General features: G+C 35.1%; 1 long non-coding RNA gene across 1 annotated transcript in view; it reads right to left on the bottom strand.

Moving 5' to 3' along the window:
- Positions 1-1,145: 1,145 nt before the first annotated feature.
- Gm32455 (predicted gene, 32455) overlaps positions 1,146-17,946 on the bottom strand; it is a 28,860-nt gene continuing 12,059 nt past the window's right edge. Inside the window, exon 4 of the long non-coding RNA NR_153783.1 lies at positions 1,146-3,013. This is a non-coding gene — a long non-coding RNA (predicted gene, 32455). The remainder of the gene's footprint in view (positions 3,014-17,946) is intronic.

Below are 17,946 nucleotides of genomic sequence, written 5' to 3' on the forward strand. Positions count from 1 at the left end.
GTACATTCTCACCAACTCTCAGGGACCACCTCGGTTCTGCCCAACAGTCTTGGAAATATAGTGATTGATTTCTGATGCCTAAAATCAAACGGTTCTATAAGGCCTGCTCGTCAGTCCATGCAACCCTTCCCATACATTGTTTCTAAGCCTACTTCCTAACAAAATTTACTCACAAATCTTGGTCTCATATTTTGTTTTTCCAGAAATATTGACCAAAGAAGCTCTATAAAGAGACAATCACATCTAACTACATGTGATTTCAGTTCCTTGAACTGTCATTGTTATAAGCCAAAAAACTCATGCCCAAAGATATCAGCAAATATCCCATTATGATATAATCTTGACTTATTCATCCATCTGTTTTGAATTCACCATTTTCTAATATTTGTCTGAAAGATTTAATACTTAACCTTTTAATCAAGCTTTGCATTGATTGCTGTTGGAAAATTGAACAGTAAGCCTAATGATACCTGTAAGAAGGTTTTGAAGGATAAATTCAGTTTATTCAAACTGATTTTCAAAATACCACTCCGTAGCTTTAATCATTTGGTGATGTGGCTGTTGTTCTCCCTATAGCTTAACATAAAGGAGATCAAGAGTCTTTGCATATTTGACAGTTTATGAAGCAGAGCCAGCAGCTCAGCTGCAGTCTAAGATTAACCTATGATACCACGGTATCAAAGGTATTGATTAAAACACTGAAAACAAGTGTGATTTTAAAAGAAGATTTCTTTTGTCTTCTATTTCTAAGTTGTAAAACTAATGATAAAGTACAGATAATTTGAATAATAATTAAGTATATTTTTGTTTTGATAAAATTTGATTATAGAAACATTAATACGGCTAAAATGTGACTACTCAAAATATACTAAATTAGAGAAAATAGACATAACACAGTTCTAATTTTCTTTAGACTATATATGTTCAATAGGAAATGAAGGATGTTTTGTGGCATATTTTATTTCTAAATAAATAAACATAAAATCAAGAGCAATTAAAATTAGCAGTGGGGAAGTAATATATAGTTTACTGATTTTTGTTATCAAAGTAAGCAAAGTTTTATCATATTGTCTATCATTGACACTTCTGCATTTTGCCAAATGAATAAAATTTATATCTACATAAAATCTTAAACACAGATGTTTAGAGCAGCTTTATTCATAATTGCCAAAATCTGGAAGCCACCAACAGTCTTGCAATGAATAAATAAACCATAATAAATCTAAGCACTGTAATGCTAAACCAGTGCTAAAAGTAAATCACATATTATTCACTGAAAGAGTAGAGTGGGAAGTAAGTTTTTTTAATCTGAGTTAAAGACACCAATATCGATAAGTTATACATTGTCAAAAAAGGGCAAAAATATGTAGACAGTGAAAAGTCAATAATTATGGTTGAAGAATCTCAGAATTTTAGACCAGAGTGAATTCTTAGGGCCAGGAAATATTACTTCACACCAAAAGGAGAAATAGATATAATAATGACTTGTAGCCAGGCAGTGGTGGCGCACACCTTTAATCCCAGCACTCGGGAGGCAGAGGCAGGCAGATTTCTGAGTTTAAGTTCAGCCTGTTCAACAGAACGAGCTCCAGGACAGCCAGGGCTGTACAGAGAAACCTTGTCTCAAAAAACCAACACACACACGAACATACATATGTATATATATAATTTGTATTACACCTCTCAAATTAATAACAGCCTAAATAAAACTCTAAGTTCTGAGACTTTATGTACTATATATGTTCATTGATTTTAATGAATTTATGTCTCTGGTAGAAATGCTGGAATGATGGTCATTCTTCATGTGATGAATCTAAGAAGGACTTAGAAATCTCATTTGTATCTTTTATATTTTCTGTAATACAACATCATCCTCAAAGAAAATATGCTGTTAATTTACCTTTTAAAATCTATGTGTGAATAACGTATTACTTTGTAGAACAGTGTTGCACAACATTTTTTTCCTCTTGATGCAAGACCAGCCCACATAGTAAATGTATTAAATTTTACAGACCATCAACAGTTTCTTGTGCATAGTATTCAGTGAAATATTTATGTTTTCACTTGGATTCTTTTTTTTTAATGTTTTTGCAATATTTATCTTTCTGCATCCAATTTTTTTCACTTATTGCGCATATTTCCACTCAGATTCATTTCCAGCAAAAGACATCACTTTCAAACATGGGAAAATCTTAACCATTTGTAGGAAAAAAAATCCCCTAACTTTAGCTCATCAATTAAGTCTAGATATAAGACGGTAAGATCTCACTTGAACATTTATTCTGTTCTCTTGCTTTCCATGTGTTTTAGTGTGTATACTACCCGAGTCATATATATTTTTACCATGAAGTCCTCCACTAGTCTGAGCGATCTGACAGCTGAGGGCCTCTTGAATCCATGGTATCCAGGACCAGGGAAGAATCTGGGTTGTGTGAATTCTTCTGAAGCATTCATTACATAGTTTAACATTAAAATGTGTCATTCTTTTACAAAAGGAAGTCATTGAGGAATAGTTTATTATTTCTTAAAAACCTATTTAAATAAAATGTGAAAATAAAATGTGGTGCTTAGTACTCAAAGCATGTGTAGCCATAAGAGAATACATATTCTAAAAGTATTCAGGTCTCGTAATTTTCCTCTTACTTGTTTTAACATTTGTCTTTTCCCTTGGGTAAATTGCTGACAAGTTAATCATAGTTTGAGTCTAAGTAGACTTGCTTGTGTGTTTCTTTCAAAATTTACTAGGCAATACTCTAATTTTTATGATTAATTTTATCTATCTAAGCACATCTAGAAAAATTTACTTACCAAACATGGCAATGGATTACTAAAATACTTGAGAGACTTTAGAAGCTTGGAATTTGATATAATTCCTAATGAGCTATAATTAAGGAGTGAATACAAATGATACATTCTTGTATTAGTTCATATGCTTTTGTTGTCACAGCTAATTCCCTTCAAATCACCTTTCTCTCCTTTGCTCACTGCTCTTCATCTCAGGCTCCCCGGTTTCCTGCAGCAATAGATCACAACACACAAGAACTGAATGATAGAAATGAAGCCAATCCAGTCTATAGTCTATCATGGAATAGTGTTTTTACCACAACGGCAAGTTTAGTACCGTAAGTTTATGGAGTTATGAAACCCAATGTTTTGGCAAAATAGTAGTCTGGCATTACTTAGTTGCCAAGAAACTTTTGTACTGTTAAAATTATCATGCCCATGGACTGTAAAATCTAGCAATGAGTTGGACAAAGCTGATGAGCTTTCGATTTCCAACTCTAGTGTTCCAGGATGATATGGACAAACAATATTCTTCTTTATAGTAAGGACAGTGAGAAATGCTAGGTGCCATAAAGGTCCAGTACGGGAAGAGATAGTTATTTAGTTTGAAAATGAAGACTGCTCTCAATAAAGTGAAATGTCGTTCATGATATAGTACTTTTGGCTTGAGTTGTAAACTATCAAGTGATCTTGGATAGGTCTAATCAGAGAGCTATAATAGTGTGATTCTGCACTCCTGATTATCCTCATGGGATTCCTTCTTGCTTACTTTTCCCTAAGAAGTCAGTTTAGCACCCTCAGAGATTTTGAAGAAAGAAAAAGATTAAAATTAATATCAATGACAAAACTATGAGTGTGAGATCACAGCCAACAGTGGCAGTTTAGATAAACTGAGAAATAAAGATGATCTATTGTCAATGGTGATAATGTATTGGGGTTCTGTGCATAAATAATTGTGTGTGATGAGTAAGTTTCATAGAATTCTAAAATATGAAATTTATATTTAAAATAAATTATAAGAAATTCTAAGGAAAAAAATCAAATACCAGGCAGAATTTCCCAAGCATTATGATGCAAATAAATATAAATTGTAAAACCTTCAAAAGGTAAGGCATGTTCCTTATGTAGCTCCTAACCATGAATAAAAATTCTGTATTCTTTTAATGAATTTTTATGAAATGAAATCTAGCCAAAGTAATGGCAGAAGGATGGTGATGGAATAGCTGTGTCCTATCTTTAAAACATTTCAATTTGCTTGTATTACAATTTGAATTTCATATCTTCAGCCTTATCAAACATATTCTCATAGCAAAAGGAAGAGAAATTCAATTTAAAATTAGTTATATTTAATGCCATATTGAACTACATGGGAAAATGCTGATAAAATAGTAGTGTGATTATAATGATTAAAGAATTCTGGATATTTGCCTTTCAAATTGTAATTAGGGGGCCACCTTGGGCACGAACTCAGTGGATGTTCCCACAGTCCACAGAGGACTCTCCACACCACAGGCATCCTAACACGCCCAGAATCTTAGGATCGCTGGTGAGTGGAACGCAACATCTGTACCAAAACAACCAGGAGGAACCTGTGCCAGCAGGAACAGGGACACAGGAAACCTGCCTGACCAGTGGCTGGGGTTCCTTCCAGTCTGCGCCAGCCATCAGCCATCTTGGGCAAAAACCCAGCAGATGGTCCCACAGTCCCCAGAGGACTCTCCATGCTGCAGGCACCCTAGCACATGCAGGATCATAGGATCACTGAGGAGAGTTGGTCTCCAGAGAGGGCTCTGCCCACGGGACTCAGGTGAGAGCACCATCTTGGATCCAGGTCCCACAGAGATCAGTCCTCTCAGGAGAACACGTGGGCCTCAGAAGCAATGAGCAAGCAATCCAAAGAAACAAGCTGGAGTAGCCATTCTAATATCGAATAAAATCGACTTCCAACAAAGTTATCAAAAAAGACAAGGAGGGGCACTTCAAACTCATCAAAGGTAAAATCTGCCAAGATGAACTCTCAATTCTGAATATCTATGCTACAGATGCAAGGGAATCCACATTCATTAAGGAATCTATACTCAAGCTCAAAGCACATATTGCACCTCAAACAATAATAGTGGGAGACTTCAACACCCAACTCTCATCAATGAACAGATCCTGGAAACAGAAATTAAGCAGAGACACATTGAAACTAACAGAAGTTATGAAACAAATGGATCTAACAGATAGCTACAGAACATTTTATCCTAAAACAAAAGGATATACTTTCTTCTCAGTACCTCAAGGTTCCTTCTCCAAACCTGACCATATAACTGGTCACAAAACAGCCTTCAACAGATACAAAAATATTGAAATTATCCCATGCATCCTAATGGACTAAGGCTGCTCTACAATAACAACAGAAATAATAGAAAACCAACATTCATGTGGAAGCTGAACAACACACTACTCAGTGATAACTTAGTCAAGGAAGAAATAAAGAAAGAGATTAAAGACTTTTTAGAGTTTAATGAAAACAAAGACACAACATACCCAAATTTATGGGACACAATGAAAGCAGATCTAAGAGGAAAACTCATAGTTCTGAGTGCCACCAAAAAGAAACTAGAGAGAGCACTAGAAACTAGAGACTAATATCCAATATATATAAAGAACTCAAGAAGCTGGACTCCAGAAAATTAAATAACCCCATTAAAAAATGGGGTACAGATCTAAACAAAGAATTCTCAAATGAGGAATACTGAATGGCTGAGAAGGACCTGAAAAATATCCAACATCATTAATCATCAAGGAAATGCAAATCAAAGCAATCCTGAGATTCCACCTCACACAAGTCAGAATGGCTAAGATCAAAAATTCAGGTGACAGCAGATGCTGGAGAAAGAGGAATACTCCTCCATTGCTGGTGGGATTGCAAGGTGGTACAAGGTGGTACTCTGGAAATCAGTCTGGCCTTTCCTCAGAAAATAGGACATAGTACTACAGGAAGATCCAGCAATAACTTTTCTGGGCATATACCCAGAATATTTTCCAACTTGTAATAAGGACACATGCTCCACTATGTTCATAGCAGCCTTATTTATACTTGCCAGAAGCTAGAAAGAACCCAGATATTGCTTAATAGAGGAATGGATACAGAAAATGTGGTACATTTACACAATGAAGTACTACTCGGCTATTAAAAACAATGAATTCAATAGTGTCTGGCTTTGGTGGCTGATTATGGGATGATTCCTCCGGTGGGTTTGTCTCTGGATGGTCCTTCCTTTCATCTTAGCTCCAAACTTTGTCTCTGTAACTCCTTCCATGGGTATTTTGTTCCCTATTCTGAGGATTGAAGTATCCACACATTTCCTTCTTGATTTTCTTATGTTTTGCAAACTGTATCTTGGGTATTCTATGTTTCTGGGCTAATATCCACTTATTAGTGAGTGCATATCAGGTGACTTCTTTTGTGATTGGGTTGCCTCACTATTTCATATGCCAGCAAGATTTTGCTGAAAGGACCCTGTTATAGCTGTCTCCTGTGAGGCTTCGCCAGTGTCTGGCAAATACAGAAGTGGATACTCACAGTCATCTACAGGATGGAACAAAAGGTCCCCAATGGAGGAGCTATAGAAAGTACCCAAGGAGCTGAAGGGGTCTGCAACCCTATAGGTGGAACAACAATATGAACTAACCAGTACCCCAGAGATTGTGTCTCTAGCTGCATATGTAGCAGAAGATGGCCTAGTCTGCCATCATTGAGAAGAGAGTCCCCTAAGTCTTGCAAACTTTATATGCCCCAGTAAAGGGGAACAGCAGGTCCCAGAAGTGGGAGTGGGTGGGTAGGGAAGCAGGGCAGGGGGAGGGTATAGGGAACTTTTGAGATAGCATTTGAAATGTAAATTAAGAAAATACCTAATAAAAAAGAAAACAAAAACAAACAACAAACAAACAAAAAACAATGAACTTGTGAAATTCTTAGGCAAATGGATGGAACTAGAAAATATTGTCCTTAATGAGGTAACCCAATCACAGAAGAACACACATGATATGCACTCTATGATAAGTGAATATTAGCCCAGAAACTTAGAATACCCAAGATACAATTTGCAAAACATGTGAAACTCAAGAAAACCAAGGTGTGGATACTTAGTTCCTTCTTAGAAATAGAGAGAAATATCTATGGAAGGAGTTACAGAGACAAAGTTCAGAGCTAAGAAGTAAGGAAGGATCATACAGACACTGCCACACCCGGTGATCCATCCCATAAACATCCACCAAACCCAGACACTATTGCATATGCCAGCAAGATTTTGCTGACAGGATCCTGATGTAGCTGGCTCTTGTGAAGCTATGTTAGTGCCTGGCAAATACAGTAGTGGATGCTCACAGCCATCTCTTGGATGGAACACAGGGTCCCCAATGAAGGAGCTAGAGAAAGTACCCAAGGAACTAAAGGGGTCTGCAACCCTATAGGTGAAACAACAATATGAACTAACCAGTACCCCCGTCTTGTGTCTGTAGTTGCATATGTAGCAGAGGATGGGTTAGTAGGCCATCAATCTGAGGAGAGGTCCTTGGTCTTGCAAAGATTATATGCCCCAGTACAGAGGAATGCCAGGGCCAGGAAACTGGAGTGGGTGGTTTGGGGAGCAGGTCGCACAAGGGAGGGTATAGGGAACTTTTAGGATAGCTCTGAAATGTAAATGAAGAAAATATCTAATAAAAAAAATACAAATTGTAATCAGAGAAAGGATGAAGGGTGGTCAAGAATCATTAAATATTTCCATAATAAAGAACATATAACTGTCAGAGTGGGGTGACTTTTTCTCAGCTCTTACTAGCTTTTCCTCATCAGCCTTGATATGAGGTGTGGGCTTAGTCTCATTGCATGCTGTTTTACAGAGTTCCATGGCTATGCCATGGAAGCCTAATCTTTTTGAAAGGGAATCAGAGAGGCAGAAAATCTAGGGAAGAGGAGAGGTGATGAAGGAACAGAGAGGAATGGAGGCAAGGGAGGTTGATATCAGGATTATTATATGAGGAAAGAATAAATGGAAACTAAAAAAATAAAACACGTAGTATCTAAGAATATAGGAGACTTTCATAACTGATCTCTAGTTATGCAATGTATGCCACAGAAGGATTCATGTTTACCATTCTGTTGTAAGGATTTGTATGTCCCTTATATACAATTTTGGGTTTTTCACAGAAGTCTTCTCTCTTTCCACTGTTAGGTTTTGTGTAATTTAGTAATTTTTGTTTTGACATAATTATTCTGTGTTATTAAACTACCCATATTTGTAAGTTTTATATTTGTAGAATTTCACCAAGCATTTTTCAAAGTACTTATGAAAAGTATGTAGAGTAATCAGAACTCTTCTTAGCATAAAATAATTTACTATGGTTATGAATAATTATATCAATTATATTAGACTCCAAATTCATTATTACTACTTAGGTATAGATGATGTTGTATATGTATTTTTTTCTCTTGAAAGACACATTTTAAGTCCCAAAACTTGTATTCACCTTGAGTTTTTTTATTAATGATAAAAATCATTTTATTTGTAATTGAATAATGTTCATAAAAAATATGTTCTTAAACCTTAATTGATTTTGAAATGTTAGGCCTGTTTAATGACATGTTCTATTGGTTTTTCCATTGTTGAAGAACAGAAACAAGCTGTTGAGTGGACAATTCTTTGCCATCATCTGTTTCTTAAAAGCATAAAGCCAATTTTGAATTTAAGCTTGAAAATGATCCGCGGGGCATGCCCATCTGTCTAAACCAATAAACATGTTTCCAGTAGAGCTGTAGGGACAGACTGCTTTTTAAACTGTTGTGATCGATGGGAATGTTTAAGGAATTATGAATTATTGAAATATACCATTTTAATGCAATGCTTTTCATTCTTATAATCTCATTTTCGAAAGGTGTAATTGACTTTGGAATATTTTTATTATTTTAAAAATAACATTACCATTAAATTGTTTCCAAGATAAAGTAACTACAATCATGGGAAAATTTTATTAAAAGGCAATTGGACTTTGCAAGAATAAAATCTCCATGTACTTGCTGAAGTAATACATATTATAGTGCCTAGTAAGTGAAAACAAATTTAAAGTGCATGAATTATGTATTAACTAAAATTTCTGTATCAACAATAGAGTAGCACAATCATTGTGCCATTTTGTATTCAATTAAATATAGCAGCAAGGCATTTATTAATATCTTTTGTTTTGGATAGATCTGGAACTAAATGAAGTACCTCAACACATTTTCCATAATCACCATGCCAATGTGTCTGATTTCTAATCCTAAAGACAGTCATTCTATAGTGAAATGTGTTCTGCATTAGCAGTCCATGATTCCTTTAAAATTCATCTAGCAAATGTCTCTTAAACTTAAACAAAATATGTTCTATAATTATTTATTTTTAAGTGAATGCTTTCTTATTTTTAAAGTTAAAATTAAGTGTGTATGTGTGTGTGTTTCTGTGAATGTGATGTGTTATTACGTGTGTGGACATGATTTTTGTTAGTTTATTCTTCTACCACATTGAAGTAGAGGTCTCCTATTATTTTTGCATGGTTAAATACATCTGGTCATTAGTGGCTCAGGCTTCTAGGAAATGTTCTTATCTATGATTCTCATATTACAATAGGAATACTGATATTGCATATGGGTACCACAATCTCCATCAGGTGTTTTTAGGTAGATAATAAAGACTCAGTTCAAAGATTCTCAGTCATCAGTTTTGCACAGAAACCCCTTCTATAAGCTAAGCCATCTCAGTACTTATAAGTAATATATGTACTTATAAATACTGTGAAACAATGTAAATTGTTCTATCTAAAAATGAGTACAATATTCATCTTTATGCCATGCTTAGTATGAAATATATGCTATGTTGAATAAAGTTAATAAAATTGTCTAAATATTACTTAAATTGCCATCCCCTCTGCTTTCTAGGATTAGAAAATTAGATTTCTGCCTGTTATATTTTCATTTTAAAATCCAAAGTTATTATATAAATATAGAACAGAATGAAACTGATGCAAAATGCATACACATTTGAAATCCCAGTACAAATGGAAAGAAGCCAGGATGCTAATAGGAAAGAAATGGCACCTGGAAAAAATGTTATCAAATGATGCTTTCTTAATAATTATGGATGTAATCCATGAAAATAGTAAAATAATTTAGGTTGCTGGCTGGGGTAATCTATCATGCAGTAATTTCAAGTAGAAACATTCAATTTACTTATAAGTCTCAGAATTATACTACTTTTACCATGTTTAATTTTAAGTTCTTCTTTTTCCAATAATGGTATGAACCATCTTTTTAAAGAAAATACATAAATAATCACCTAAACATTATACAACGTGTGTGTGTTTGTGTGTGTGTGAGAGAGAGAGAGAGAGGCAGAGACAGAGACGACAGAGATAGAGACAGAGACAGACAGACAGACACAGAGATAGAGACACAGAGAGAAAAAGACAGAGACAGAGAAAGGCAGAGTGAAATCCTAAGAAAATGTAATGAACCTTCTTAAATTGTCAATAGTCTATGTTCTCTACTAGAAATAATATTATCATTTTAACTGGCTTGGTTTTAAATTTTGTATAAAATAATTTAACAATGTCTTCACTGAGTTAGCCCTGAGATATGACAGTTGTGAGGTATTATATTTTAAATAATAACAAATATATTCTGTTATATAATATATTACTATTATATATATAATATAAATTGTTTATATTTTAAATAATTTAAGGACTATATTTTCTATTTTCAAAGTAGTGTTGAAGTAATAGTTACTCTCGATTGCTATATTATTATGATTGCTTTCTTGCTTGCCTTCTTGATTCTCTCTCTCTCTCTCTCTCTCTCTCTCTTTCTCTCTCATCTTGTCCTTTCTGTTGTTTCCTGAAAAACACAATACTGCATTCGCCCCTCTGTTTCTGCATTTATTTAAGAAAATTTACCCATGAATCCATGAAACTAGGTCTACAGGAAACAACTTCTTAAATTTGTAGCTCAAAATAAAATAAGTTACTTGTCTTTTCTGCCATTTAATTAGAATAACAGTCTTAATCATCTTATTTCAATACGAAGTTTAAAAGTCTCCCCAGTTGTTTCTAAGATGTTTTCTAGACGTCCAATGCTATTTATATAATCTTTCACTCACAACAGATTAGACATCTCTATGTGTATTTTGCTGTTTAAAACTTCATACACATACACGTTTTGAGGTTGGACACTTTTTAATTTTTATTTTTTCAGTATACTTCTTTATACCCTTTGTCCCTGAAAATTTCTTATTCACCATTAAGAAATATTTCTTTGTGCCTCTTTTAATATTTTTCTTCTTTACTTGTGAACTCTTACTCAGAAAATACACTTGTTTTCTACATATCAATCCTTTTGAGATAATCATTTTTCTCAAGTCTTATATTTAGATTAAGGAATATTACACTGTGAGGATTCTTATTCATTGAGCCAATTTTAATATGAGTCTCTTTTTTTCTCTAGTAATCAAACGCTGGTATTTGCTTTGCATATATTGGTTCACTTTAGACATTTTCTCCTTTGCCTTCTTGTTTGTGCATTCCTGATTCTTAGAGTTAATTGAATAAGGAAGGCATAAGTGTTTCAGATCTTTAGCTTTCTGAGGTTTGTCTATTGTTTTGAAGACAGTAAGGACCATCCTTATACCTTAACAAGTTTATTTTCAACTCTGTTTCTTAGTGTCTCAAGCCACCATTCTCACAGTATTTCAGAAATTATGGTTGTAAACATCTTAGTTCTCATTCAGCTCTCTAACACACAGATCATCCCTCACACAAATAAAGTACTTGCCTATATATTCACTTCAAGGATCTGTGCTCTTAGATGACAATCCACAGTACCATCATATACAGGTTTGTCTCCATTTTACTCTGTTTCTTGTGATTTTTTTAAAATTAGAGATATTCTTTAAGATGTCATCCTTTTGGAATTTTTTTTCCAATATCAAATGACTGTTGTTGTATGTACACATATTTGGACCAGTGAAGTTGATCCATTGCTCTATGTGTCAATACCATATACTTCATTTACTATGAAGCCACAGTCATTTATCTGAAAATTTGAAATGGTCATTGTCCCAGCTTTGTTTATTTACCTCAGCATTGGTTTGGTGATCTGTGATGTTTGTGATTCCCATTGATTTGGAGAACAGTACTCTTTTCAAAATTTTATGCATAATGATATTGGGATTTTCACTGGGATTTCATTAAGTCTATAAAGGCTTATCAACTCTATTGTCATTTTGACAGAATTAACATTAATAACCCTTAAATGTGGGATATATTACCATCTTTTAATATCTTTCTCTCTGCTTCTTCAGGGGACTAAAATTTTATTGTTAAAGAATTTTGCCTCCTTGGTTGGGTTTATTCCAAAATATTTTATTTTCTTAAAGGCTAAAATATTTACTTGTAAGTGACCTTACCCTCCTCTGTTTTGATTATTTCAAGAAATTACATTTTCTTTAATGATGTTGTAAATGTGAGTGTATCGACAATCTGTGTTCACAGATATTTTTGTTGGTGTTAGAAAAGCTTTGGATTTGTGTAATTTCATTCAAATAAACAAATAAATAAAAGAGTGAATTAAATTGTATGATATTATTATAAGGTAATACAAGTAGGTTATAATAAAAAGGACTGCGTTTATTTTTTTAAACTGGATATTTTCTTTATTTACATTTCAAATGTTAACCTCTTTCCCAGATCCTCACACACAGAAATCCCCTATATCATCCCCTCCCCCTACTTCTATAAAGGTGTTCCCCCAACCATCAAACCACTCTGCCTACCTGCCCTTGCATTTCCCTACACTGGGGTACCTAACCTTCACAGGACCAAGGGCATCCCCTTCCTTTGATGCCAGGCAAGGCCATTCTATGCTACATATGAGGTTAAAGCCGTGGATCACTACATGTGTACTCCTTGGTTGGTGGTTTAGTACCTCTGGAGGATCTGGATGGCTGATATTGTTGTTCTTCATATAGGATTGCAAACCCCTTCAGTTCCTTCAGTCTCTTCTTTAACTCTTCCAATGGGGACCTTGTGCTCTGTCCAATGGATGACTGTGAGCATCCACTTCTGTATTCTCCAGGAAGTGATAGAGCTTCTCAGGAGAAGCTATATGAGGCTCCTGTCAGCATGCACTTATTGTCAAACAGAATAGTGTCTCGATTTTGTGACTGTATATGGGATGGATCCCCAGATGATGGCTTTTCCTTCAGTCTCTGATCTACACTTGCTCTCTGTATTTCCTCTCTTGAGTATTTTGTTCCCCCTTCTAAGAAGGACTGAAGCACCCAAACTTTGGTCACTCTTTTACTTGAGCTTCTTCTGGTCTGTGAATTGTATCTTGGGTATTCCCAGCTTTTAGGCTAATATCCACTTGTCAGTGAGTGCATATCATGTGTGTTCTTTTGTGATTGGGTTACCTCACTCAAGATAAAATCCTCCAGATCCATTCATTTGTCTAAGAATTTCATAAACTTATTGTTTTTAATAGCAGATTAGTAGTCCATTGTATAAATGTACCACATTTTCTGTATCCATTCTTCTGTTGAGGGACATCTGGGTTCTTTCCAGCTTCTGTCTATTATAAATATGGCTGCTATGAACATAGTGGGGCATGTGCCCTTTTTATATGTTGGAGCATCTTTGGGTATATGCCCAGGAGTGGTATACCTAATAAAGAATGGAAAAAAAAGAAATAAATGCCTCAACAGTAAAAGAAAAAAAAAAAAGAAACAAAAAGAATTATACCAAGAATCAACCAAACCAGGAGCTGGTTCTTTGGAAAATGAGAATGATAGTTAAACCCTTAGCCAGCCTAACCAGAGGGCACAGTGACAGTATCCAAATTAACAGTATCAGAAATGAAAAGGGAGACATAACAACAGAAACCGAGGAAATCCAAAGAATCATCAGATCCTACTACAAATGCCTATACTCAACAAAATTGGAAAATCTGCATGAAACAGACAAATTTATAGGCATATACCAGGGGGCAAAAGTTAAATCAGGATCAGATTAATGATCTAAACAGTCCCATAACCCCTAAGGAAATAAAAGCAGTCATTAATTGTCTCCCAACCAAAAAAAAAAAAAAAAAAAAAAGCCAAGGACCAGGTAGGTTTACAGCAGAATTATATCAGACATTCAAAGAAGACGTAATTTCAATATTCTTCAAACTATTCCACGAAATAAAGACAAAAGGAATACTACCTAATTCGTTCTATGATGCCACAATTACGGTTATACCTAAGCCACACACAGACCCAACAAAGAAAGGGAATTTCAGGCCAATTTCCCTTATGAACATCAATGCAAAATAATCAAGAAAATTCTCACAAACTGAATCCAAGAATACATCAAAATGATCATTCACCATGGTCAAGTAGGCTTCATCCCAGTTGATGCAGGGATGGTTCAATATATGGAAATCCATCAATGTAATCCACTACATAAAAACAAAACAATACAAAACAAAAAAAACATATGATCATTTAACAAAATTCAATAATCCTTCATGTTAAAAGTCTTGGAAAGTCAGGAATTCACGGCCCATACCTGGACAGAATAAAAGCAATGTACAGCAAACCAATAGCCAACATTAAGCTAAATGGAGAGCAACTTGAAGCATTCCCACCAAAATCAGGGACTTGACAAGGCTGCCCACTCTCTCCCTAACTATTCAATACAGTACTTGAAATTCTAGCCAGAGCAATTAGACAACAAAAGGAGGTCAAAGGGATACATATTGGAAAGGAGGAAGTCAAAATATCACTTTTTGCAGATGATATGATAGTATACTTAAATGACCCCAAAAATTCTACTAGAGAACTTCTAAACCTGATAGAGACTGCATTTATAAGAATTATCTTTAAAACATATTTTCAGAAATGCTATAGCAAAATAATAGAAAAAGAATTTAGGAAAATTGGAAGCATACTAAAAATTTGAAAGTATAGGCAGACACCAACTTGGAACTATGAAGATGATATTTAGTTAGATCGCTGCCTAATATCATGCTTAAAATTGATTAATGTTATCTCTTAAGAACATTTTGTTAGTGGAATTCAAGCCATTTCAACATTTTTATCCAAAGCAAATTAATGCATTATAATTAATAAGAATTAAAGAGACAGCAAAAAGTAAAATGCTGACTCACATATCTAGGTTCCTACACTCAGCATGCTATGATAAAGTAGAGATTTATTAGGCTCTTAATTAATTGCTACATTATAATGATAGGGGACAAGTCATGAAAATGACTTATGAGGGTATAGGCTTTTGCTGTGTTAACTGAAAACTCAAGATGCACATACAGTCTAATTAAGAACAATATCACTAAGCAGTAGATTGCATGGATAAATAATTTGGAAGCTAAAGTGGCAGGTGTAAAAGGAGAAAGACGTATCAGCACAGCAATCAATGCTGGAGAAAAATATACCTCAATAGGTCAATTAAATTCAAAATTGTTTAGGAGTTTCAAGTACTCATGGGTTTGATACTGAAATTTTTTTAGGTTTTAATTTTTTTTTAAGACAGTGTTTCCCTGTATAGCCCTGGATGTTCTGGAACTCACTTTGTAGACCAGGCTGACCTCAAACTTGGACATTCGCCTGCCTCTGCCTCCCAAGTGCTGGGATTAAAGGTGTGAGCCACCATGCCTGGCAGATTTTAATTTTTTTTAAATTTTTTACTGGTTGTTTTATTTATGTCCATTTCAAATGTTACCCCCTTCCTGGTTTCTCCTCTGAAAACCCACTGTCCCACTCCTCCCCCCTGCTTCTATGACGGTGCTCCACCACCCACCCACTCCTGCCTAATAGATTTTAAATTTTAATTTGCAATTGTTATTCAGATATACCTTTAATAACTCCAAATGCAAGGTGAACTGAGGTAATTCATTCAAGCAGTCCAGTTACTGGGACTATTGAACTTCCATTTCTATCACTAAGGCTCTGCTAAGGATATTATTTGATTTCATTTTAACTTTCCATGAAGTATTTACAGGATCACTCTATATTAATAAACACGGGTAAAAAATATCAACCATACATTTTAAAACTACAAAACATTTAATATCACAAATACTTTATCTGAATGACTCATACAAAGACACACAGTCTGTCCATTTGCATGTTATTCTCATTTAATATTCTTTATAAGACGTTGGTGTTGGTGGTTGTTAGTTGATTGGTTGGTTTGATATGATTTTACACTGTTGCCATGAATTTACAATACCCACTAATCTTCTAAGTGCTGGTATACATCACAATACTCAGCTTTATCATGGATAAAGACTGCTCTATGGACACTGTCTAGTGAATAAACCATATGTATTACTCCAACCTGCCTTTCAGAAAAAAAACATTTTTGAAAGATATAATTTATACAATGGCTGAACATAAATAGAAAAAGAAGTACCAGGTAAAATACGGTTGGGGAAAAAAATCTAAATTAAGTAGCACACACACACACACACACACACACAGAGAGAGAGAGAGAGAGAGAGAGAGAGAGAGAGAAAGGAGTATCAGTTAATCTTAGTACTAATTGATAGAAAATGTTTAGAAGTACATTAATATCATAGAAAGCATATTTCAAGTAAAATTAGCAAAGAAATAGACATGTTATCATTATGAAATATGTCTGATCTTTTAATAGTATGTGAGAGTTTCAAGTACTTATTATTTTTATTTGTTTTACTTTTATTGTTCTCTCATACATTACTACTGACCAGTTTCCCCTCCCTTCACTCTTCCCAACTCCCTCCACTACCTCCTCTGTTCCCCAGATCAGCTTCTCCTGTTTCTCTTAAAAAGTGACAGACAGACCTACACACACACACACACACACACACACACACACACATACACACACACACACATATACAGAAACACGAGAGAGAGAGAGAGAGAGAGAGAGAGAGAGAGAGAGAGAGAGAGAATCTCCCAGGGAATTTACACCAAATATGGCCTAAAGACAGAATAAGAAGAAACACAAACCCACTAGGAGAAAAAGGGTCCCAAGCACAGGCAAAAGAGTCAGAAACATCTCATTTCCAATATTGGCAGTCCTAAAAAAATAACAAGTTACACAACAGTAATGTATATGCAGAACTTAGGTCAGAGGTCAGATCCATAAGCATGAGAGAGTCTAGGCATGTTTCCTCAGTTTCTGTGACTCCACATTAGTAGAAGACTTTCTTAGCATCACTCTCAGAGATTCCAGGAAATGTCCCACTGAAGTAAGTTTCTACATCACCACCTGGCCCTCAAATTCCAGGCATGTTCTCATTCTCTCTCTCTCTCTCTGTCTCTGTCTCTGTCTCTGTCTCTCTCTCTCTCTCTCTCTCTCTCTCTCTCTCTCTCTCTCTCTCTCTCTCTGTCTGATTCCCTTCTGTTTCCATCCCCATGTACTACAGACCACCTGAAAAATCTACTTTCCCTTTGGAGTGAGGTTGATATGTCCTTCTTTGAGCCCTCCTTTTTACTTAACATCTTTAGGTCTGTGGATCATAGCACGATTGTTCTTTCCTTAACAGCTAATGTCCTGTTATAACTGAGTTTATATCATGTTTGTCTTTCCAGGTCTAGGTTACCTTTCTCAGGAGGATCTTTTCTAATTCCATCCAATTGCCTGCAAATTTCATGATGTCCCTGTTCTTAACAACTGAATAATAGTTCATTGTATGAATGTACCACCTTTTCTTTAAGTAATGTTTTGCTTAAGTGCAACTTGATAGTTTCCAGTTTCTGGATATTATGAACAAAGTTGCTATGAACATAGCTGGGCAAGTGTCCATTCGGTAGGATGGAGCTTCCTTTGGCTATTTACACGGAATGGTATAGTTGGGTCTTGAGGTAGAACTGATGTCAATTTTCTAAGAGACTGCCATATTCCTTAATGAAGAGTTTGCACTTCTGCCAGTAACTGAGGAGTACCCCTATTGCTTCACTTCCATGCCAATATGAGCTGTCCATTCTTTTTGATCTTATCCATTCTACCATCCATTTCATAAATTGGAATCTCAAAGTAGTTTTGGTTTGCATTTTTCTGAGGGATAAGGATGGTGAACATTTTGTTTGTGTCTCAGCC

This window comes from Mus musculus, chromosome 14 (genome assembly GCF_000001635.26).
Source record: "Mus musculus strain C57BL/6J chromosome 14, GRCm38.p6 C57BL/6J".
Lineage (NCBI taxonomy): Eukaryota > Metazoa > Chordata > Mammalia > Rodentia > Muridae > Mus > Mus musculus.